General features: G+C 45.6%; 1 protein-coding gene across 1 annotated transcript in view; it reads right to left on the bottom strand.

Annotated features, from left to right (window-relative positions):
* The window catches only part of COL22A1 (collagen type XXII alpha 1 chain), a 1,057,215-nt gene extending 1,037,302 nt beyond the window's left edge, over window positions 1–19,913 (bottom strand). Inside the window, exon 1 of the mRNA XM_078686128.1 lies at window positions 19,696–19,913. The gene's annotated coding sequence lies outside the window, so the exon portion shown is untranslated. The remainder of the gene's footprint in view (window positions 1–19,695) is intronic.
* Between the last annotated feature and the right edge of the window lie 3,659 nt (window positions 19,914–23,572).

The following is a 23,572-nucleotide window of genomic DNA, read 5'->3' as shown; positions in this document are numbered from 1 at the left end:
GCGCTCTAAAGGGTGGGCAGGGCTGCGTCGGCCGTTAGCCGACGGCAGCACTAGGGAGGTAGTGCTCCCGTCGCACGGAACGGGTTAAACACACTCTCCTTTGGTCCTGGAGTGTTGCGGTAGAGCGCTTCTATGACAGTCTACCAAGAACCCACAACAAGGGTTGCCGAGCCTGAGAGCCAGGGCCAGTTCTAGGGTTTGCGAGGCCCTGGGCCAAAAGGGAAATGTGCGAGGCCCCTTAAATTTACATAAGTGACCCCTAGCAAGGAGGCCATTCAGAGAGACTGCGGGACGCCCATTGTCCAGCATTTTAGCGCCCCACTGTTTTAACTTTCAGCCCAAAAGCAATTCTCACACCCTCCGCCAGATAGGTGTGAGAATTGCTTGTGGGCTAAAAGTTAAAACTGTGGGGGCGGTAATATGCTGGACAATGGGCGTCCCGCAGTGTCTCTAAATGGTCTCCTTGCAATTGGGACAAGAGTAAGCGTCTCCCTCCCTTGGCCTCAAGACACCATTCCTGAGAGGCCCAGGAAGGGAGGGGGGACTCCCCTAGACCCGAATTGCAAGGAGACACCTTTCTTCCAAATTGATTGCTAGGGAAACATCAGGACACGCCGCAGGTGCGGGGCCCCAACCTGGTCGGCTGAGTGCGAGGCCCTGGGCAGCTGCCCACGCTGCCCATGCCTAGCGCCGGCCCTGCTGAGAGCAATGATATCAACCTCGAATCAACTTTGAGTGCACCCCCCCAGTCCAGCACAACCTTGTGCTCTCCAATTACTTTACTTATGGATCACCTATACAGATGTCGGGGGAGGGGATGAATGAAATCAGTAGTTTTTAGTCTGTTGTCCAATGAGGAAATAGAGGCAAGCTTGAATGCTACTGTTGTGAAATGCAGGAGTGAAACTCAGTGCAGTATTTGGAATTAGCCTGTCTCTCCACCTCTTTAAAAAAATCCTGCTCAGGAGTTGTTTCCAAGTTCAAGAGCAAATCCTTTGTAGAATTCGATCACCCGCAGGCAGGCAACATTACAAAAAAATTAAGGTTTATGAATGCTTTGCTAGGCATCTCCAGGCAGAAATGGGTCAGAGGGCACCACATTCTCAATAACAAATGCAAAGAATAGATGTTTGACACGTGGCCGTTGAGGCTGGGAGAGCAGGATTCCTTCTGGGTCAGGTAGAGGCAGGCCGACCCTGGGGGTGGCAGAAAACCCGAGCCCCGCGCTCCTGTGCTGCCCCAAAGCCCCCTCTCCAGTGACGCCATCAGTACAGTATTCAGGACAGCAGACACCACCAGCATCCGGGTGAGCTGTCAGCACACACAGCCACAAAAGCACAGCCAGCACCCTCATTCCAGATGCTACCGGCGTGACTAGACACAATGGAACTTCTAGTGCAAAATAGTCAATATTGAGATTTTTAATTATGAAATTGGTTTGTGTATCAACACTAAAAATAAAAAAGGATCAACCTTTAAGGGGATGAACATGATTGCCTATCATGATAACGTTCACAAAGTATCTCGGGGGTAGGCGATTTTCACTACAGGAGTTTGGAAAATCCATGCAAGAATTTTCTGTCAGTTTCAATAGATTCATTTCAGAATTTGGTCTGTAAAATCGGGCATCCTTACAAATGCAATCATTGATATTATTAACTGTATTGCCTACCTTAGGGCCTAAAATGTGAAACATGAACATTTTAAATTTTGACATAAAAGTTTCAAAATACTTCCTAATGTTTTAGTATTTACTAAAGTGTAGTTTGACTCAGCCGCTAAGCGTTAATTACTCCTCCTGTGCTCTGACTCCGTCTTTATTTTTCTATTGTTCTTCAACCTTTTTTTCTATTTTTTTTACATAGTATATAGCACATAAAGGTATGAATTATATATTTTTTTTAAATATAATGTGAATTAATAAGTAGCCAGCATGTTTGCATCCTCATCGTGTAACCTGAATGTTTCAGTCGTGTTCAGGGCCGGACGGGAATTTCCCCCGTCGGCTGGAGCTATTCGAAGCTACTTTTGAACTGCTGGTACCTTTGTCACATTCCTCAGTGCCCAAGGTCAACTGCAGCAGGCACAGGGTCTTCAAGAGAGAGGGAGGGAGAGTTAGCGACAGTAAAAAGGCCTAGTATAACTGGCACCAGGTTATTTACTTCCCCTAATGCTCAATGTTTCTAATGAAGCCACTTCTGGTTGAATAACCTGACCGCCCTCCGCGGCTTCCCTATTCCCTTTTTATAGCTGGGGTGTCCCTTGGTCCCCCCCCCCCCCCCCCCCCGAGCCCTCTATCAATCATTAAATAAATAAGCGCGCGGTCCACCATCTGCATGACATACAAGAAACAATCCTCATGTGCCACTCATAAACAGCCTGGTAATGTACAACCTTTTTTATCAATAAACACACTTGTGTTACATTGGTTAATAAACCAATTGTTCACTCTGTCACTCCTGGGTGGACCTCCTGACCAATTATCTGGCTGCTTACAATCACTGCAAGCCAAGAGCCGTTCAACTGTGACTCCTAGACAATGCATTTGGAAGTGATCCCAGCTGCTTACAATTAGTGGATGCCACAGGGGCCTCTTGGGTGGACCCATTGGACATTCATTTGGCTACCCACAACCAGTGCATGTCAAATGTGGTCCTCTGTCACTTCTGCAAACTGCATTTGCCACTTATCTTGGCTGTCTCAAACTAGGCCTGGGCGAAATTTAAATTACGCAGGCATAATTCTCCACCAGGGGCTAGGATTCTGTTGCTGCTTGGTTTACTCCATAATGGACTTCCTTGTGGCTTAGAAATATCATCAGAATCTGGGGTTCTGTTTACTTCTAGGAGGACTGCATATAGATTGCCACTGGTTCCACTATTTTCAGATAGTAGCTATATTCTTGCATGATTGCTCCTACATTGAACACTACAGAACAGCATGCACATTCACCTGAATGACTGCCTACATGACAAATAGCATAACCTTGGAAGGATATATATGGCATGACAGATTGTATAAACATTTGTGACAACTCTAAATAACATAGTGCATGACAAATTGCATGGAAAACCACTAACTGACGGTGTCACATCTTTGTGATAAACAGCATAGCAAATGTTTCACTCACTATGTATGACAAATATCTCTGTTGTAAGTATCCCACAGGGTAGCTTGCTACTCATCTGCAAAGTGCTTCAGCACATCGTAAGGAGTAGGTCTATGCACATCCCACTAGAAGGTAAAACATTCTAATGGTGTGATAGATCGCGTTTTACTCAAAATACAATTTTAACCTCCATATTTGGGGACTTCCATAATAAATTTGCATGAGATAACATATTGCAAAATAAGTGACAGCAATGAAAACAGCATGACAAACTGTAACCCTTATGCGTGAGTACAATGCTAAGATAGGGCTCTCACATAGCGTGCTATCAGTCTACAAAGTGCTTCAGTGCTTCATCATGGATAGTAACGCTACACAAATCCTCATATCATAGTACATTAATAGGAGATGGATCAACTTGGTGCTCATTGATAAGTGTTCCTGCACTTATTCCATTTCCTCTCAGAATCACAAAGTAAAAATACTGAAAGGATTTGTGGTTCTGAGAGTTAAGTTAGTGAATCAGAATGAGGCTATTCAGAGACGTACCATAGGCCCCAGCAGCCCGTGCAGCACATATGTTCTTTCAACCCTTAAGGGGCTCCTCAATCCTTCAGGGGACCCCGATTCATTCCAAGACAAAGAAATATTTGTGAGATATGGAAGACTGAAGGGCCTTCTTCACATTCTGCGGGGGCCATCATTTTAGTTTACACCACAGAGGCAATGGTTCCCCAATAACATTCCCTGGCCATGCTGCGGTACGGTGATTCTCACTGCTGATCCTAGTCAGTTTCTTCTAACTAGTAATGATTTCTGAAACAGTTAAGCAACCTCATATGGTAGACCACTCTACTAGCCTCTCTCATCAGAAAAGGATAATCGGTCTACCGGTGGCTTCGTAGGCAAGTCCCTCATGCCCTGTTCAGACTGTGGTGAGGGATCCTACAAGGTGTTTTACCACATTAACGTGAACCAAGTATTGACAAATAGATTATTTCAATTATATTGTCTCTAAACTATGGTCCCAGCACAGTTAATAGTAAATAATAATAGTTAATCTGTTATTACTTGCCCAATGTTCACAAAACAGTTAGCCTGTCACATCAATAATCTGAGAAAAATATTGTGCTAGAAAATTCTAGCCACTAACTATCTCCATCCTGGAATTGCCCACCAAATGCAAGGAAGAGAGCATGGACACCAACATTATGAGAAAAAGATTGATATGACACACTTTCAAAAGAGAACAAGACTCCATCACAAAAACGGATCTCCACTGGACCCCAGAAGGCAAGTGAAAGAGGTAGGCCAAATAACACCTGGAGGCGAACTTTGGAAGCAGAAATGAAGGCCCTGAACCACAGCTGGAACCACATACAGAATCGTGTCCAATTCAGGCAGAAGTGGAAGTCCTTTGTTGCTGTCCTACATGCAATCCAGCATAATGGGGCAGTTAGTAATACTATAGAAGTCAATATCATGGTTAGAACATATGTACAGGTCAGCATTTCTCGAGTAATTAGCGTGACATAGAAACCCCATGTATGTTCGGCATGCTGGTACAAGTGGTTAGCAATTTTAGCAACAAATCAGTCTGCTTAATCACACACCTTGCCGGAAGATAAAAGTTGAAATTGTCCAACTTTATGGTCTGCAATGGTCCTGAGTAATCTTTCTCAGACAGTCTGTTTCACACACAGTGATCCCTCCCTGAAACAAGTTACAGTCTCTGTAGATTTTTCAGATTGACAAAGCCTAAATTAGTTTGGCTACCAACCTGCTCTCCCAAAATATTAAGATAAGCTGACAGACACATTTGCACACAGACATTAAACCAAACAAGAGGCATTTTAATGAGAGGCAGAATACATCCATTTTATACAGCATCACGTCATCCCCGTGATCAACTCCTCTCTTTGCCTGTTTAAAGAGAAGGGAACCAACAGACGGCCTGTGAATTGGGTCTGTTCACCCCACATGGATAAGAAACAAACTTGAGTTTAAACTTGGGTTCAGGAGGGAAATCGTCACCTTAAACAAGCTGGACATTAAGCAGCATATTTTACTTCCAGAGAAATTCCTAGAGGCAAACTTTAAGAGCTCATTATTCTTGAAACCACCTCTCTTAGTAATGGAATAGTCCATAAGAAGATCTTCTCCATGGCTTTGGAGGTTAAGAGGATCCAGGCTCAAATGTTGAGCAAGGCATTGCATATATTGCTGCACACCACTGCTTTGCTTTAACTGAGGAGATGGGGTTTGGCACTCACCACTAAGTGGCGGGAAGAGGGCTACACTTCACTACTCAGTAATGTGCACCAGGAGTTTGGAAGGATAAGGTTTTGTTTTAGTGCATCAAGCCACTGGGCCATTCTGAGTACTGCGCTACAAGAAAACTCAGCGCGCCAGGTGTTTTAAGCTCGGACGAAGCACTCAAAGAACTTAGATAACATTTTTATAAACTGGAGCACACAGGACGCTTTTACAATCTGGTAATTGTGCGAGTTTCAGAAAATGCCAAAAATTAGCCCCACCCTCCAAATATTCTCTGTGATTGCAGAGCCCTTAACATAATATGGTAAATAGGTTTCCATAAAATATGGAAAAGTGGAAAAAAGTCCAGGAGAATGTTTTGATGTTATCAAACAGTATATCTGCATACAAAGTTCTGTTTACATTCCAGATGCTGCTTGTAAAGTCATGTACACAGTACGAGAAAAAATGTGAACTGAGGCTTTCTATGTCCATGACGTCACAACCCGTAAGTACAACGCAGACATAACAATGAAGAGATTCATAGATCACAGCTCGGCAAACTCAACTCTCTACAGATACTTGTAAGTCCCGCCAGAATGCTTCAGTTAGCAGGTTCTGCAGCATCAAATGCTTGTCAGTGCACTTGACGTTGTCAGATAAAGGAACTGTAATGGTGATAACATGGTTTTCTCAGGATAGCACATTATTACAGTGGCGGGTGCCACCCTAAATATTTGGCGGGGCAACCACTGACCAGCAATGCCTGGTCAACGCCAAAGCTGTCAGTCATGGCTCTTTATAAACAGAGTTTATAAACGAACCACTAGCTATGAGGCTAAAGTCAGTGCGAGTCTTATAGTGCATCAGTGGGTTAAGAATAGTAAAATAAAAATGTATTCACCCACTGTATGCGCTGGCTCGCCTGGGTCCTCCTGCTTCAGTCCCTCGGTGCTGGTCTGCAGTAGTTGCTGCCAGTGCAGGTAAGCGTTGTGGGGTGGTGGGCAGAGCGGGGTGAGGCTGGGCGAACGGAAGTCGACAGATGACGGAATAGGATGTATTTATTTATTTTATTTTCCCTATTCTGTCGTCTGTCAACTTTCCCCCCGCTCAACCCTCTCCCCGGCTTACCTGCACCGGCCGCTGCTGGTCTGCAGGCTGCAGCAGTTCTCCACACCAATCCAAATACAGCTCTACTGCTGCTGATAATGTTAGCAGCATGAGAGCAGAGCCAGGGTTGGCTGGAGCGGGCTGCCTCGAGGCTCACCCAGGCAGGGGCGGCTCTAGGCTCATGGCGGCCCTGGGCAGGGAGCGTAGGTAGTGGGCCCCGGAAGAGGGGGTCCGGGTGGGGCGGAGCGCAGAGGCCAATGAAGGGTGGTGGGGGGAGGTTAGGGTGTTTGGAAGTGGATCAGAGCCGGAGGCCGCCAAATCCCTGCCAGGGGCCACCACACAAATATGTATCCATCCTCAGAGGATTACTATATTAAGGATCTATATTGGCGTGGTGGCCCCTGTGTTTTGGTGGCCCTGTGCAGGTGCACAGCTTGCACATGCCTAAGGCCGCCCCTGACCCAGGCACGGGGGGGACTGTGCCTGCTCTTCACCTAGCTGTCTTAGACAGTTGGGTGAAGAAGTTTATACCGCACATGTCAGGCTGGCCTTCCCAAGACATCCGGCCAAAGTGACATGCTCACTGTGAACTGGTGGAGTGAGCACCACTCCCCTGCAGTGGCCGGCTATCAAACACAGCTCAGGCTGGGAAAAGGGAAAAGTAAAATGGTAATAAATTCATTTTATTACCATTTTATTTTTCACCTTTTGTGGCAATCGCAGCAGGAGGGCAATGCTCGTATGACCCAATGGAGGGGATGCTGCTGCATTATTGTTCTAGTGTGGCATCCATGTGTACAGCAAGAACGAGGCAGGGGACACACACACAAACTTCGTACTGCCACCTACACCCAAAATCACTACACATGGGTTAGAGCTCGAATTTCCCAAGTCTAACATCAACAAGTTACTCCTTGTAGCCAAGCCTCCCCAGGCTGAACTACTGAACATCGAGCCCAAGAATATCGACATACAAGATTATCATGGACAGAAGATCAGAGGACAGAATACCAGATGGTAAGTGAATATAGGGAACTATAGCATTACTATTCCTAACTCAGCATCTAGGTACCCTGAAGAATTCTATTACATAGGTACATATGTGGAGTTAGGTATAGAAAAACAATACTTACTTACCTTTTGATATTTTGGATTCAGCATTTTGTCCTTGATATTCTGGATTTGATATCCAGAGTGCACACTGGTCCCTAAAAGTCAAATGGAAGAACACATCTGCGCAGGTGGAATTCACTGCATGTGCCTTATTTCTCTTGAATATAATTCTTCAGAGAAATTGACTGAATTCAAGAAGAATTGTGCTTTCCTGCAAGAGATCCATAATTCTGATAGTATAGGGGAATACGCTCACCTCTAAGGCCATACCACTCTTCCTCTTTGGTTAAAGGCACAGGTGCTCAGTGTTGGATCATGGGTGAGTGGGTCCATGTCAGATTTTCAGACTATTAACCTATTCATATTTAACATGGAATATGTCATTCTTATAATCTGTGATGGAAGTGCCCTCACTGAGCTGTATGCCAGGATATTAAGAGAAAAAATAGGTGGCACAATAAAATGGTGGCCTAAACATAAACGACAGAATATTGCAAAGGTATGCCTACATCCATACTAATATTATAAAGAGAGAACCCAAACCTTTGAGGCGGTTAATCTCAGTAACCACAGCACCAATCACAACACCCAATACAGCGTTGGAAAGGGCAGTTGCAGCAGAAGGACATAGGCTATGTAGACGGCCACCATATACATTTTCTTTTATTGTTTTTATTAACTTTTCAAGAAACAGTGGTGTTCTTCACAATCAAACAGTGCAAGACATACAATTGTACCGTAGGACACCATATACATTTAAAAGGTAAAAGAACCGTGCCAGCAAAGTAGTCCCTTGTGGGCGTGTCTGCATTGTGCTGTGGGCGTGGGCTGGGGGCGTGACTAATGCTGGGGGCGTGTGGTACGGCCATCACATCGTGGGCTGTGGGCGTGTGCTGGGGGCATGACAAACGCTGGGGGCGTGACAAACACTGAGGGCGTGTGTCCATCCTTCATGCCATGCGAGTCGTACATACAAGCGCCAATTACGTTGCTGTGCAGCATCAAGGGGCACGAGAAACGCTGGGGGCGTGTGTCCGGCCTTCATGCCATGTGAACGCAATTGCGCCGCATCAAGGGGCACGCTGGGGGCGTTTGCTACGTTCCGCCCTTCATGCCATGTGGGTCGTACATTAATCAGAAGATCGTCTGCTGTGGCCGTGTGCTGGGGGCATGACAAACGCGTTCAGTTGGAGGCCTGGTATGTAACATTACTGCAGCCTCTCCTGCGCGCTGTTACTGAATTCTCTCATTCAACGAAATTAGACGCGCCTGCTACTATCAACCAGGGCTCTAGCCGGGCTCAGGCGGCGGATCAGTACACTAATTACACACGCCTGATAACATCAACCAGGGCTGCAGCTGGGCCTCAAGCGGGGGAACACGCGCCTGCTAACAACAAACAGGCCTGCATCTGGGCCTCAAGCGGGGGAACAAGTAAATGAGCATGTCTGCGGGGACAATTACTGCAGCCTCTCCTACTCGCTGTCACTGAACTCTCTCATTAAAGGGATTTACCCGCGGCTGATAACTCTCTCATTCAACGACATTACACGCGCCTGCTAACATCAACCAGGGCTGTAGCCGGGCTCAGGCGGTGGATCACTACACCAATTACACGCGCCTGCTAACATCAACCAGGGTTGCAGCTGGCCCTTCTCCGTCCCTATTCTAATGAAACAAAAAATGTTGTCTACCGCGAGATTTTAAAATAAATTGCCCTTGCTAAATACACACATTACACACATTCTATTTCATACCCGGACAACGTCGGGACGGGCTGCTAGTAGGTATGTAAAAATGTAATATTCGTAACTCTACAGCCACATACCTTGGATATATATATATAGTAAAAAAGGTACATATATGCAATGTTAAATTTACTAGCCCTATATTTACCCAATTAAACATAATGTCAAGACATTTTTGTCCTTGATATCTAGGCCACAACATTTTGATTGGCAATATTCTGCCCACAATATTCTGTTAGAGAACCCCTCAGGACAAATCTACTTTGATGTGTACTCGGTGGATTGTGGGAACTAACTTGAAAACAAATTAGGGAAGTTTAGTAAATACAGAAATAAAAAAGAGGCACTTGCAAGGTCGGACTGGGAACCCAAAGAAGCCCTGGCAATTTTCTCTGACCAGCCTCTGGGGGAGCACTGTCTGGCCCGGTGAGGCTGGAAACGCTTGCTTCCTGCTTTTGTTACTGGAGGCCGGTATTGTTGCACCTGTAACAAAACCGCCATCCACCACTGCAAAATCGGCCCCTACCCTTGCAGCCTTCCGGGGAAACACCCGATGCCCGGTCCGCCCAGTCCGGCCCTGGGCGCTTGCTCATTCTTGTGCATGTAGTACTAATAAACTAAAGGACACTACTAATTATAGTTATTCTATCACAATGTTTCCCCCCAAAAAGCCAAGTTGACATAACAGTGCCTACTCCTTAAATTAAAGTTACGTTTGGAACCTTAAAACTTCATCGTAGTCACATGGGCAGTGAGTCCTGTGCAAGTCAGTGATTCAAACTCTTTCTCCAGCACATATAGGTCCCAATCACAAAGTTGTTAATGTACATAACTCTTTGGTGCACAAACAATGCATTAGCAAGAAGGATTAATAGTGGCCCTCGGAAATGGGATTTGCTCGGATGAAACCACCAGTATGCTGCAACTGGATCTAAGTAAATCTTGTTGGAGAGGGGAGAAGTTTTTAATTAAACTAATGAAATTGTGCAGAACGAAAGTTTCACTTCATTTCTTTTGCTGGTGGAGAGCCTGGTTCAAACAGAAAATGTCTTTCCAAGGGACATTTTCTGCTCAAACCCATCTCTTGCCAGTTATTTCAAGTGAATTTTTTGTATGAGTTATGCCCTTGTATGAACATTTCAAACGTTTCTTGTGTTTTATGAGCAGACCACATTTAAAAATATTTGCCTAATTTTGTGTACGTGTTGTTACATTTTGTGAGAAACTAGGTGTTTGCTGGTGTTTGTGGGTGCACTAGCAAATATTGCTGAACAACCACAAACTTACAAGTTTGTGAGTATTCACCAAAGATCCTGTTTCATCAGAAAAACCTACACTGGCTTCCTGTTAAAAAACAAGGATTCAGTTTCAAAATCCTGACTCTTATGCACAGGCTCTGCACCAGTCTGGACCCACATATATGTCCTCCAGGATTCATTTCATTTCATAAGGCTTTATTCGGAACAAAGAGCAATGTCCATAAAAGCACATAAAAAGAATAAAAGCATTTGAGACAATTTCCAATGTTAAAAACAAGATATACAGGCAAGGGGTTAAATAAATAATTTAAAAACTCATACTTTTCCTTGCATTGATTGCTTTGAGGAGGAGGTAGCCGTGAAAAAACAAACATCGGGATGATGCAAGTTAAAAAGCAATTTGATGGAGCCGTTTACAGTCCTGACTCCAAACTTCACAAAAATAGGTTTTAAATAAACAATTCGTAGGTACCTATACATTTGACACAACAGAAGAAAGTGCATAGTGCTTTGTGCTGAAATATTGTCACATGGACAGGGACCAACTGGGTGCTTGTTCTGGAAGGGGAAAGCCCCCAGATTGAGGGCAATCCCAATCCTTAATCGTGTTAGGACAAACCGGTGTGATGCTCTAGTCACTTGGATTAGATAGGGTTGATAGCCCACAAATTCATTTAAGCCATTATAGGACACACAGGAGGATAAGTTGCCACTAATACCAAGCCGCCTCTCAGAAAGAAGATTCAAGAAGGACTTCTTCATTTCGGATTTGGATAAATCAGAGGCCCCGTAATTGTCTGATTTAATGTTGAGGCCATAGATCACTTGGAAGCTATCTAGATTGTATTTAATCCACGGGATCTTTAAATGGTTATCCATAGAGAGGCAGTCATTGATGATGGCTCTACAGAGAGAAGTTTCATCTTTCATCCAAATCGACCGCCATAACATAAGGGGTCTAAGGAGAATCAAATCGGTAAGATGTTGGATGCCGAGTTCTCTATGTACTAGTTCATTGGAGGCAGATTTAGGTAGACACAAGAGTCTTTTTAAAAAGACGTTCTCCTCCACTTGTAGGCTCCCGGCCGGGGCAAAGCCCCAAACCCCGGCACCATACAAAGCGGTAGAGAGGCTAGACTGGAATATTTTAAGCATGTCTTTAATCCGCCTACCCCCTAGTTTCGTGGCTAATGTAAACACTCCATGCGCCATCTTTGCCATCTTGGCCCTCACATTTTTATGCTCGCTAGACCAGCTGCAATTGTTAGAAAATGTGATACCCAGGTATGAAAAGTTTTCAATTTGTTGAACCTTATGTCCATCGATAAAATAAGATGATGACTTCCTTTTACGCCCCTGTCCACATTCCATGACATAAGTCTTGGATTTATTAATCACAAGTTTTCTCCCTTTTATAAACTGTGAAAACCCATCCATCAGGCGTTGGAGGCCTATCGGGGTGCGAGACAATAAAACGGCGTCATCCGCGTAAAGTAATACCGGGACGTTGACATCGTTAATTTTAGGAGCATCTGCAGCAATGGTTTTTAGGGCGGAATCCACTTCATTAATGAAAAGGGTAAAGAGCAGGGGGGCGAGAACACACCCTTGTCTAATACCCCGCCCAATCCTAAACTTAGTTGTACACTCACCATGGGTACCGTATCTTACGCAAGTACGTAGTTTAGCATAAAGGCGTGCTAAAAAATAAACGATGCCCTCCGGTGCCCCCATTTCAATTAACTTGGCCCAAAGAATTGCGTGGTCCACCAAGTCGAAAGCACTACTCAAATCTGCGAAGCAGAGATAAATAGTGCCCGGCTTGGCCTGCGTATACTTTCCGATCAACAGTTCGAGATTTAGACACTGTTCGATCGTCCTCCGCCCCTTTCTGAACCCAAATTGACATTCTGCCAAAATGCCATTGGCCTCTACCCATTCTTCCAGCCTGACCAGAAGCACCCTACTTATAACTTTTACTGAAGAATCTAGCAAGGAGATCGGGCGGTAATTCTTCACATCCCCCGGTCTCCTTTCTTGTAAATAGGAATTATAATGAATTCTTCCCAAGTAGGGGGCACCCCATTATAAACTGCTGCGTTAAAAATTTTAGCTAAAAGAGGGCCCCATAGCTCTGGTACTAATTTATAAATATCGATAGGCAACCCGTCCGGGCCCTGTGCCTTCCCCCCTTTGCAGGCCCTGATGCTATCCAAAACTTCCGTGACAGTAATATACAAAGGGACGATAGGCCAACTGTCCTCTTCAAGAGCAATAGCTTTGTCAAAATCAAAAATACTAGAAAAATGAGAAATCCAAGTTTCCCTGTTAACCTTGGATGTTAATTCTGGAACCTTCTCATCTTTAAGGAAACGGACAATTCACTGTGGCCCAAAACAAGGTACAATTATTAGTTTCGGCTGCCTGAGCCAGATTATCCCAGGCCTCCTGCTGATGTTCCAATTTCCTTCTTTTTATGGTGACCCTGTAGCTAGCTCTAAGTTTAAAAACCAGGCTCTTATCTCTAGGTTTGGCTGCCAGTGCCCTTTTTAGCTCTTTGAGCGCATCATTTAGAGTAGCTGCAGCCAAGCTATGGAACAGCCTACCTGCCGACATTCGCCATATCCCCAACCTCCTCTCTTTCAGGAAACGTATAAAAACATGGCTCTTTCCTCTACCCCTATAAAAGAATCGGCCAGCCTTAGTTCACCCTCGTCAATAAACCACAAGAGTAGCTACTAGCGCCAGGATACCTGCCAGGTGACAGCCGCGCTTTATAAATATTTTAAATAAAATAAATAAAGTACATGCTTGGTCAAACCACCCCCTTAAGAGGTCTGACTTGCGCTTAACTGAAGTAGTAAGCTTGCAATCAATAACAAAGTTAATTCGAATAAAATGCCGAATTATTTCGGGAGTGACGTCAATATCTTCCAGAATCTCAGTAATTTCAGATAATCAGCTATTTATAATAAAATTAGACGTCATTTCTGCTTTATCCCCTTTCCACCTTAGTCTTGTCCCATTAGGTCTATAGGGTTCAATATTCTCAATAAGCCCCATACTAGATATCCTATTCTCTTTATAGAGAAAGGCTTCTATAGTTATACAGTTATGGTCGCTGAGCAAAATGTCACCGACTTTAGGGGCTAGAGCATTAACCACCTGTACCCTAGTGCTGTCAAAAATATTATTGTAAAAATTAATTAGAAGGATATTTCTACCCTCCTTCTGGGAGAGCCAAAAAATCTGGGAATGTGCCCCAACCAGAACATGTTTTTTAACAATAAAGGGGATTTGACAGAAATCAAAACCAAGAACCCACCTTTAGCTCTGCCCGAAGTAGATGCCGTGGCGGGTAATTGATATGAGACAAATCCATTATATCCTCTAAAATCTTTGCACCACGTTTCCTGGAAACAGATGATATCAAAAAGGGCCATAAATTCTGACCACCCCAGACAATCAGATTTGGATGTTAAACTCGCTATATTCCAGCTAGCAATATGGCAACTAGAAAATCCAGTTGCCATATTGATACAATGATTACCCCGTAAACTGGTAATAGACTGGTAGATGATGCTTTGACTATCATCTTCCGGCAATTCCTCGTTACATCCCCCTAATTCACCCTCTATACTGGCTATCGTACAATCTGCATCTCCAGGATTCAATTCTACTCTCCCCTAAGAACTTTGCACTCTTCCCTCTGCCATTTTGCCAAAGTACCAAGGATCAAACAAGCAAAAACTGGAGGCAGATCCTTCTCCCTCTTGGCCCCGTAAGCTTTGCACAACATGCCTTCGAATTACACCAAAATAACAATGAACGGTCTTTTAGAATGCAACTTAAAACTTGGCTTTTCACTCTCTAATTCTGTGTCTTCGCATTCTCTTACTTTCTAAACTAGCGCCGGAACACTCCTCGGAGTAGTCGTGCGCTCTAGACATCCTGACATTCATGCATTAGCAAGCAGTTTCACACCGTGAAAATGCACCTTAGAGACACACGTCTATATAGGTGAAAATATACACCCTTGAATCTAGTTATGTGGCATGTATAATCATGGGAGTAACAATAAAGAGCACATGTCCAATCTTTTTTTTCCCTCATGGATTTTGCGAATTGGGCTAAAAGCTGCAAAAGGGGCTGTTAGCCCCAATTCTTTTTCTTTTGTAAGTTATATATATATAACAGACTCGGCCCAAAGGCATTGGGGCATTTTAAATTAGCATCAGTCTCATTACTCAATTGTCAAATTCATTCTTTGTAGGCACAGGAAGATTGTGATTTACCCAGAATCCCAGGATGTTGAGCCGACATCGGGACTCGAACCTGATTCTCCAGCTCCAAAGGTGGCAGCTTTGGCCTAAAAAAACATCCATGCCCAATAACAGAAGGTCGTGCGATATGATTATGTATATGGCTGATGGGTGGAGTTTGCTGCCAATAGTGACGCTTAGTGCTGCCTTCTGGTTGGTTAGCTTCTTGCCTGTGACATCTTTATGTACTCTGACTACATCACCATAAATGAGCAACCTGCTGTGGCTATTTTCTTTCAACCCCAGAGTAAGTGGCCTGGGGAAAGATTATTCAAATTATTATATATCACTTTATTCGATCAAACATATGATCATACACATCATAACAATTATTCAAATTAGCATCTGACAGTACTACTCAGCCCACACTCAAGAAAAGTGAAATATGGATATTCCTACCAATAAAAGTAAAAATGTACGTGCTGCCCAAGGATAGACAGTGGGTTGTGCCTGTGGTTTCTCAGATTCCTCCATTCTGCCTCTGCATGTTCATATTTCTAGGTCCGAACTAAACCCAGCACCCCTCAAGGCCTTTGACTCAGCACACTGCCTCCTCGCGCCTGTGGAATGCAGCCCCTCGGGACCGCATATCCATCATCACTCTCTGCACTTTAAGAAAGGGCCCTTCAAGCCTGCTCAGTCTATCGAGACACAGAGAACTGATATCACTCGCATACAGTATACGCTGGGCGATGCATCATGTGATGCAGCGCTTAGAAGTGGTTCCTAGCCCATTGAGACACTATTTAACTTGTGCAGGTGGCGGGCATCCATACTCCTTTTTGGCGACCACAACTTACTTTTTCTCATTTGACTTGACACAGAGTGGGAGATAGAAAGGCAGAAAAGGGGGAAGAAAGGAGAAGAAGGAAAAAGATAGGAATACAGGGATAAACGGACAAAGCAGGGATGACATAGAATCCGCCAAAGTGAGGTAAATCGGCAGGAAGTATTAGGTGATGGGAGAAAGGCATGAAGTGGAATACAGGTTGGGTAACATTTCTTATTTAACTAATGAATGTAACAAAATAAGTGTATATTTTAGAAGATTAACAAAAGTTAAACGCACAAATGATATTCAAGCACTTGATTCAAATGAGCTCTGTGAAGGGATTAAGAAAATATGTGTGCACCATACAATCACCTGGCAGCACGTGGTGGCTCTCTGCCCACCTTTACGAAATGAGACGTTCTGTTTCTGCCTCTCTGATGTGAAGCAAAAGTCCAAAGACACATAGTGGCGGCCATTTTTGGGGTCACTGCATGAATTGTCATAATCTTGTGCACATCCATGATGTTCCCAGTCCTTCCCATAATCTGTACTGTCATCTAGCCCTCGCAAGAACTGTTTAGTAATAAATGTCATTCCACACACAGCTGTGATTATATCTATTCTTGCTTTTCACCTCCTGCATTCAACAGATCTGCATTCCTTGCAGTCTGAGACAATTCCTGCCACTCTGAAAAATGATCTCGTCACTCCTCCTAAAATGTATTCTGCTTTGGTCTGTTCCCAGATGCAGAGATTTAAGCTTCACTTTGCAGTCTCTGATTCAATACCTTAGCATTCCTCTACAAATTCCACAATCTAATGACACCATTTCAATTATTTAGACTTGTTTTCCGTGAAAACTTGAAATCTCAATTTTTACATCCTACCCAGTGGCATTATGCTCTCTGAAAATATAAGAGACAGACAACGAATCTATGTATATTTTAAGCACGTGCTACTAAGCAGCAGCACTGTTCAGCCTAGGCCCTCGAGTAAATGACAGAGAGTGAGTACGTATGTATATATGTATGTAGAAGGTATTTCTGTAGCATGAGCCTAGCCAAAAGGCAATGGAACGCTGTGCATCGTCGAAGGCAAGTTTAAAGTCACCGACTAAGAGGAGACACTGGATGACAAAAGCTGTGGCAAGAAGAATTCCCTAAGGGGTGCCAGCTTTGCATCTAGGATGCCATGGAGTAGGGCATTACCACCACTCAGATGCAAGAGTACAGCGGTTTGTACAGTGGTACTGAAGTCGCTTTCTGGAAGAAATGGTTTGACTTTCTTTTGAACAGTGAACTGGTACCAGCCTTATTTGTTTTTGGGCAATGTGTTCCCTGAGGGTGCGGCTGCGGTCCAGCGGAATCTAAGTGACTTGCAATTAAGTGAAAGATGGGGCTGGAATCCATCAAGTTTCATGTCACTGAGCCAAGTTTGTACTGTAGCTTATTTATTGTTCTTGGCAAATACCAAGAATTATGCCTTGGTTTGTATTGTTAGTGTCAGTTCAGCAGTACCACACCCTCCTACCTACACGTGGAGTCAAATTGAAATTATCGACCCTGTTCATTCATACATGTAGTGAAGAATGAATGAATCGAGGTCCAGATGGCTGAAGAGGGCATCAAAGTGAAGAACGGCGCAGGCATGTCTTTGTGAGAGATGGTGAGCCCTTCGCCTATCAGGAGTGATCCTTCACTGAGTCCACAAATCCCTCTGGCAGGTTGAAGGATCTTTATGGCCCGTACAAGATCCTTCCTAGAGCATGAGGCTCCTCTGCTGAAGCTTTGTATTAGAGGTCAAAGGTCGAGGCTTGCTCCAAAGACAGGCACAGTCTAGACCGGCTACTTGAAGTTCAAACCCACCTAACCTTGCACCTCACTGTGGCATGGTGCCTGAGGGGGAGCGGCCCTAGTCTCACAGCCGGCGGCGAGCTTCTCTTTCCAATCCACCCTGCTCAGGCACCCAGGCACTGACCTCGGCCTCCAACAGGAAAAGCTCAAAGCTATGTACAGTCTACCCAGACATATGAGTTAAATCACCACTTTTATTGCAGGTCCCCATAGTGCCAAGAGGGAGCTTAGTGAAAGGAGCCATGCTCCACAAGTGCTTCCGGGTTGACTTTAACTTCTTCCTCTTCTTGAAGATGTCATGGCCACGTGCGAGGGCTGGGCCTCCTCGATCTTGGTATCTGGAAGCATTTGGTTAGGGATAAGAGTGTGGTGTCTTCAGATGCCATGTGATCGGCTGAAGCCTAAGACCTTATGGGCATTGTTCATATTCCATTGTGCGAGGGACACTTGGATGGCCCAGCAGGAGAACACCATCCCTGAATTTTACAATTATTCTGCAATTGACACTTTCTTTATTCCCACCTCTCAGTTTACAGACTACAATCCGAGCTACTGTAGTGGCAGTATCCTCTGAGCTCGTGTCGCAGAGCTGCCAGGTGCTGCAATATATGTTCAAGAGCACGTATGGGCCCCTATGTATAATATCGTCTCGGCGTGAAAGCAACAAAATACAAAAAATCTGTATGATTACAGCTTTACAGATGAACAGTAGTAAAGAAGCATGATTGGAAATAGTGAGTTTAAACCACTAGTGTGAACTTTTTGGGTGTGTTCCTGCCTAATCAAATATATGAAGAATGCTACCTTTTTTTTATAGGATCAGTACTATAAAATTATTAAAATGTGTTTTATTTTCATTAAAATAGCTTAATTAAACCCCTCCTTTAGAAACAAAAAGAGTAGCTTTGGGTTAAAAAAGAATGTTGTGTGCTAAAGGCCACACTGTGTGACAGAGCCTGGGCATAGTAGTCGTTTTTTCAAAGTGCACTTAAGCTGAAGCTGGTTTAGCATTTACTGTATTTTTGTAGGGTCCTTGTATGTAGGAGACCTGTTTGTTCCTTAATAAATAAGGGCATGGTTTGTCTAAAGCTTTAACGACCCCCTCGTAGAAACAGGTTGCTAATCCTGCCACTACTTGATTAAATTCCAGAAGAAAAAAAATATGGAATGCGTTTTTAAAGACCACTTGCTGGTGGCAGCTGCGTCCTTTGCCATTGTGGTCCCCTGTGATGCTCCATAAATGGCACATGCCATCCAGGTTACTTTGGAGGGTGGCACAGGGGCACAGCGTGGCGATCTCTTTCACGCAGAGGGAAGGTTTCAAGACCTCAACAAAGAGAGGCATTCGCCCCTCCATGCCCCCTGCGCCCTCACGCGGGGGGCACGTCACAACTAGCAGGCCTGGCGTGCACCGAGCACATCTGTCACTTGTGAGGAAATAAATGGCTCTCCGTGGGGCCAATGGGCTGGCAGTGACTCAGGAGGTCAGCCAACCATGGCAGCCCGCCGGCACCTGCCGCCATTCACGCGACACCCCTGCCAGCACGCACAAAGCCAGGCCGCACTCTCTGAATCCGGATCACCAAGGGGTGACCCAAGGCACACAAAACATCCCCCCCAAGGAAGGCTGGGATTTGGAACCCTCCACCCAGCCTTTGTTACAGCGTGGCCCTACACCAATGTCTGCCAAAAAACACCTGCATTACCATAATAAGGTGGGTGGTAAAGTACATTAAGGCATCTCTCTACTGCATACATACACAGAACCGTCTACTTCAGAAACGTGTTTCTAAAACTCCCCTCAAAGTTTTATCTCGCCTCTTTGGTTTCCATTTGATTTTTCCCATACCACTAGCACGTATATATTTACAACGGGCTGCGTTAAACCTCTTTACTTCAGATGTGTATCTTGTGTACAATATTTTATCTCTTTAAACGCTCTCTGATGAACCTGTAGCAGTTAGAATCAAGGGAAGGCGAACTCGCTGTTTCATCCTTCCGAGGTCGATACCCCAACCACCATGCAACCGGGTGATAGTAACACCTCTTATGTACAGCGCCTACAAGTGGCAAAAAGTGCAACATTAAGCGCTGTAAATAATATTACTCCCCACACAACAACGTAAATAATACAGTAATAAATTAGACCTTACCTAAATGAGAACCCGTCCTATACCAGCCAAAAACTCCAGGTCCCGATTGCATGAATTAAAAAAAAAAGATAAAATGTCTGAGGTTGTAAAGGTCTGCTAGCAAAGTGCAGTAAGTCCCAGGGAAGCTTGAAGTGTCCGGAGAGGTGCGAGAAAGTCAGCGGCCACACATCCCAGGACTTCGAGGGGCAGGAGGGGGGCAGCGGAGCGGCAGCCGAGAGCCCGGTGCGGAGGAGGGACAAGGAGCCGCGGTGCCACCGGCAGGGGAACTGAAAGTGAAATAGGCGAGCGCTGGACAGCGCAGAGGGAAAGCGCTGGGGTGAGAAGGGGAGGGAGGGGCTCTTGAGGGGAGGGGGCGTCGGGCATTGAGTTTCAGAAGCCGACCACATGCAGCGAGGAGAAGAAAAGCGACGCAGACTGACAGCCCCGTCCAATTATAGACCAACTTTCAGGGTATTTCTGTCTCTTTACAGTGCATCTGAAATAACTTTGGGTGGAGGAGGAGACAAGTGCGTGTGTATGTGGGTGGGGGCCAGGAGGGGTGTGAGGATGGTGATGGGAGATGGGGCTTGGGTGGCAGGCAGGATTGGTGGCCACACGACTCCCACCTGAAGAAACAACATACACCACGCCCCTGAATCTTACGGAACCTGCCAACCTGGGGAGTTTGGGAATGGAGTCGGGGGTCCTCGTTAAACGAGGCGACGCGGGCTAGTGTTCACGACAACAGGTGGTCTCTTTGCCTTCTCTATTTCCCCCCTCTCCGGTGGGTTTCTAAAAATGCGCTCTGATCTTTTTCTGGTTTGATTTCAGCCCCGGCCGCCTGGCTGGGGCCACCCTCCCTCGCGGCAGCATCATCCCACAGCCCTGCCCTGCGCCCAAAATACCGCTGCCCACAAAGTGATAGACGCCCAGGCAGCGCGATGCGTCTGCAGAGGGCCCCCGCGCCCGCTCCTCTCCGGGGCATCGGGTGCGGCAAAATCACCGGCAGATTAAAGGGGACAACAGTGTAAATAAATGTATACCGAGAAAACTTCGAAAAGGAACAGTTTCCTCACTCACGAGGGCCGCGAAGCCTTTTATTTAAAGAACCACGGAAGGGCGGGACGCCCGGACTAATGGTACATCGCGCGAAGAAGCAGCCAAGTTTGCTTTTTTAATATTTCCTTAAAATACTTCTATAGACCCATAAGTATGGCTGCATACCGATGGCCCTGCAAAAGTAAGTCCAGGTTTATTTGAACGTTGGGAGCATCATATCCGTCTCTACAATGCTTTAAAAGTATGTCTGATAGGAAGGGGGACAACCAGGCGACTTTCATTACTTTTCTGGATGTATTGGAGCGTTATTGCTGAATACTCGTCCTCATAGCGCAGCTAAGCAGATGTACACTTCGTGCGCTATTTTTTTGCACGAAAGCTTTTTGATTCTGCTATGATTTTGTTTTAATTTTATTTGACCTCCTGATCTGAGCGGATATTAAGCAGGTAAGAGTCAATAAGCAAACCACTGAAAGCCATTTTGGGCACAAAAAACCACATCACAATGCACATTTTCCAAGATGACAGGAAAGACCGGTACAATCAATCGAACAGGACTTATAAAGCGCAGCTGATTACCTGTGAGGGTATCCAGGTGCTGAGAACCTGCTGCTTGGGGAGTTTTCCGTTGAACAGTCAAGTCTTGAATCCCGCCCTGAATTCCAAAAGAGAGGATGAGGTCCGAAGGTGAAGGGGGAGGTCGTTCCATGACTCCGCAGAGTAATAGTAATAGACGCGTCCGGTACTGTTGCTTCAACGGATGTGTAGAGTGTGAGCAAGTGAGAGGAAGGCGGAGCGCAGGTGTCTGGAAGGTTGGTGGAAGTTCAGGCGGTGGCTGATGTATGGTGGTTCTCGGTTGTGCAGGGCTATGTAGGTGTAGACCAGCATCTTGAATTGACATCTCATCTGAATAGAGAGCGAGTGGAGCTACTTGAGGTGGGGGTGATGTGGGTTTGCCTTGGGAGGCCGAGGATGAGGCTGGCCACGGAATTCTGTATGGTTTGCAGTCTCTTCAGAAGATGCGAGGTGATTCCTGTGCAGAGTGCGTTGCCGTAGTCCAGCCGGCTGGTGACTAGGGCTTGAGTGACGGTTCGTCTGCAGTTGACGAGGAGCTCTTGAAGATCTTACGACACATGCGAGGAGTGAGGAAGCAGGCGGAGGAGACTGTGTTGATCTGGTTTTTCATGATGAGCTTGCTGTCCAGGATGATGCCAAGATTGCAGGCATGGTCTGTCGGAGTGGGTGAGGGTCCTAGTTCAGAAAGTCACCATGCGTCGCTCCATTGGGAGGTGTTGGTTTCCAAAGATGAACACTTCAGTATTTGTATGTGTTGAGTTGTGGGCAGTTGTCTTTCATCCAGCTGGTGATGCTCATCATGCACCTGCAGAAGATGGCCAACGTGGTGGAGGCGCCTTCTGATAGCGAGAGGATAAGCTGGGTGTCGTTAGCGCAGGATATGATTTTCCTTTTGAGGGTTCTGACGATGTTGGCCAAGGGGGTCATGTAGGTGTTGAACAGTGTAGGGCTGAAGGATGAGCCCTGAGGGACACCACAGATGATGTTCTTAAGTTCTAAGGTGAAATGTGGTAGGCGGATTCTCTGGGTTCTTCTGCAGAGGAATGAGGTGATCCCTTTGAGGGCGTCTCCTTGGATTCTAATGTGGTGAAGACTCTTGATATGTTTATGGTGGGATACAGTGTCAAAAGCTGCTGAGAGATTGAGGAGCATCAGCGCTGCTTCTTCTCCCCGGTCAAGGAGAGTTCTGATTTTGTCGGTGCAAGCGATCAGGGTGGTTTCAGTGCTGTGGTTTGTGCGGAATCCAGATTTCGAGTGCCCATTAGATTGTTGTTCTCCAGTTGTTCCTTGAGTTGGTGGCTGATGACCTTTTCTAGGACTTTCTCGGTAAATGGGAGCAGAGAGATGGGATGGTAGTTCTTGAGTTCACTGGGGACGGTGGATAGTTTTTCGACAAGGGGTTTTACCTTGTATGCTTCAATTCTTCAGGGAAGGTGGCCGTGGTGATGCAAGCATTGAAGATGGCAGTGAGGTTGTTGCTGATCATCTTGCTCCTGAGGTTGAAGATGTGGTGGGGGCGGGGGTCCATGGGTGCTCCTGAATGGACCGAGTTCATGATGGCTGTGGTCTTTTGAGTGGAGAGCTGGTCCCATGTGGTGAGCGGGTGGCCAGGGTTTGCATCTGTGGGAGGGAGGAGGCTTAGGATTTCGATGGTGGTGGGTTGGGTTTAGAAGTTTTTGTAGATGGTGGAGATCTCGTAGTGAAAGAAGGCTGCCAGGGTATCACATAGTTCTTGGGAAGAGGTGATGTTTTTGATGGCTAAAGGGTTGTAGAACTCTCATGGTGATCCAGGCGGAGAATGACAGCCTGTTCTCGGTTGGTTGTGGTGTCAGGGTGGGAGGTGATGAGGACGTCAGTCTACTTGCTCTCTGATATGTTGTTCCAGCTGTGGTGTGAGGTGCTGGGCATCTTGGTGGCACTGCTGGGGGATCCTGTGATGGTGAAGTGAACAATGGCATGGTTGGTGCAGGTGAGCTGGGTGACATGGATGTACTTGACTCTATCGCTGGCTCTGTAGATAGAGTTGAGTGAGTGTCCTGTGATGTGTGTGGTGACAAGTTGGATGAGGCAGATGATTTTCATGCTTTCGAGAAGGTTGGCAGTGTTGGTGTTGTTAAGGTTGTTGAGGTGAATATTGAGGTCTCCAAGTAAGATGTACTGTTTGGAGTCAATTATGAGCTGGGTGATGAATCCAGGGATAGCGTTGCAGAAGCTGGGGTGAGATCCTGCATGTCTGTAGGCAAGGGTATTTTTGATGGTGGTT

This window comes from Lissotriton helveticus, chromosome 4_1 (genome assembly GCF_964261635.1).
Source record: "Lissotriton helveticus chromosome 4_1, aLisHel1.1, whole genome shotgun sequence".
Taxonomy (NCBI): domain Eukaryota; kingdom Metazoa; phylum Chordata; class Amphibia; order Caudata; family Salamandridae; genus Lissotriton; species Lissotriton helveticus.
Note: the sequence above shows the minus strand (reverse complement) of the source record. Positions and strands in the feature narration are given on the sequence as shown.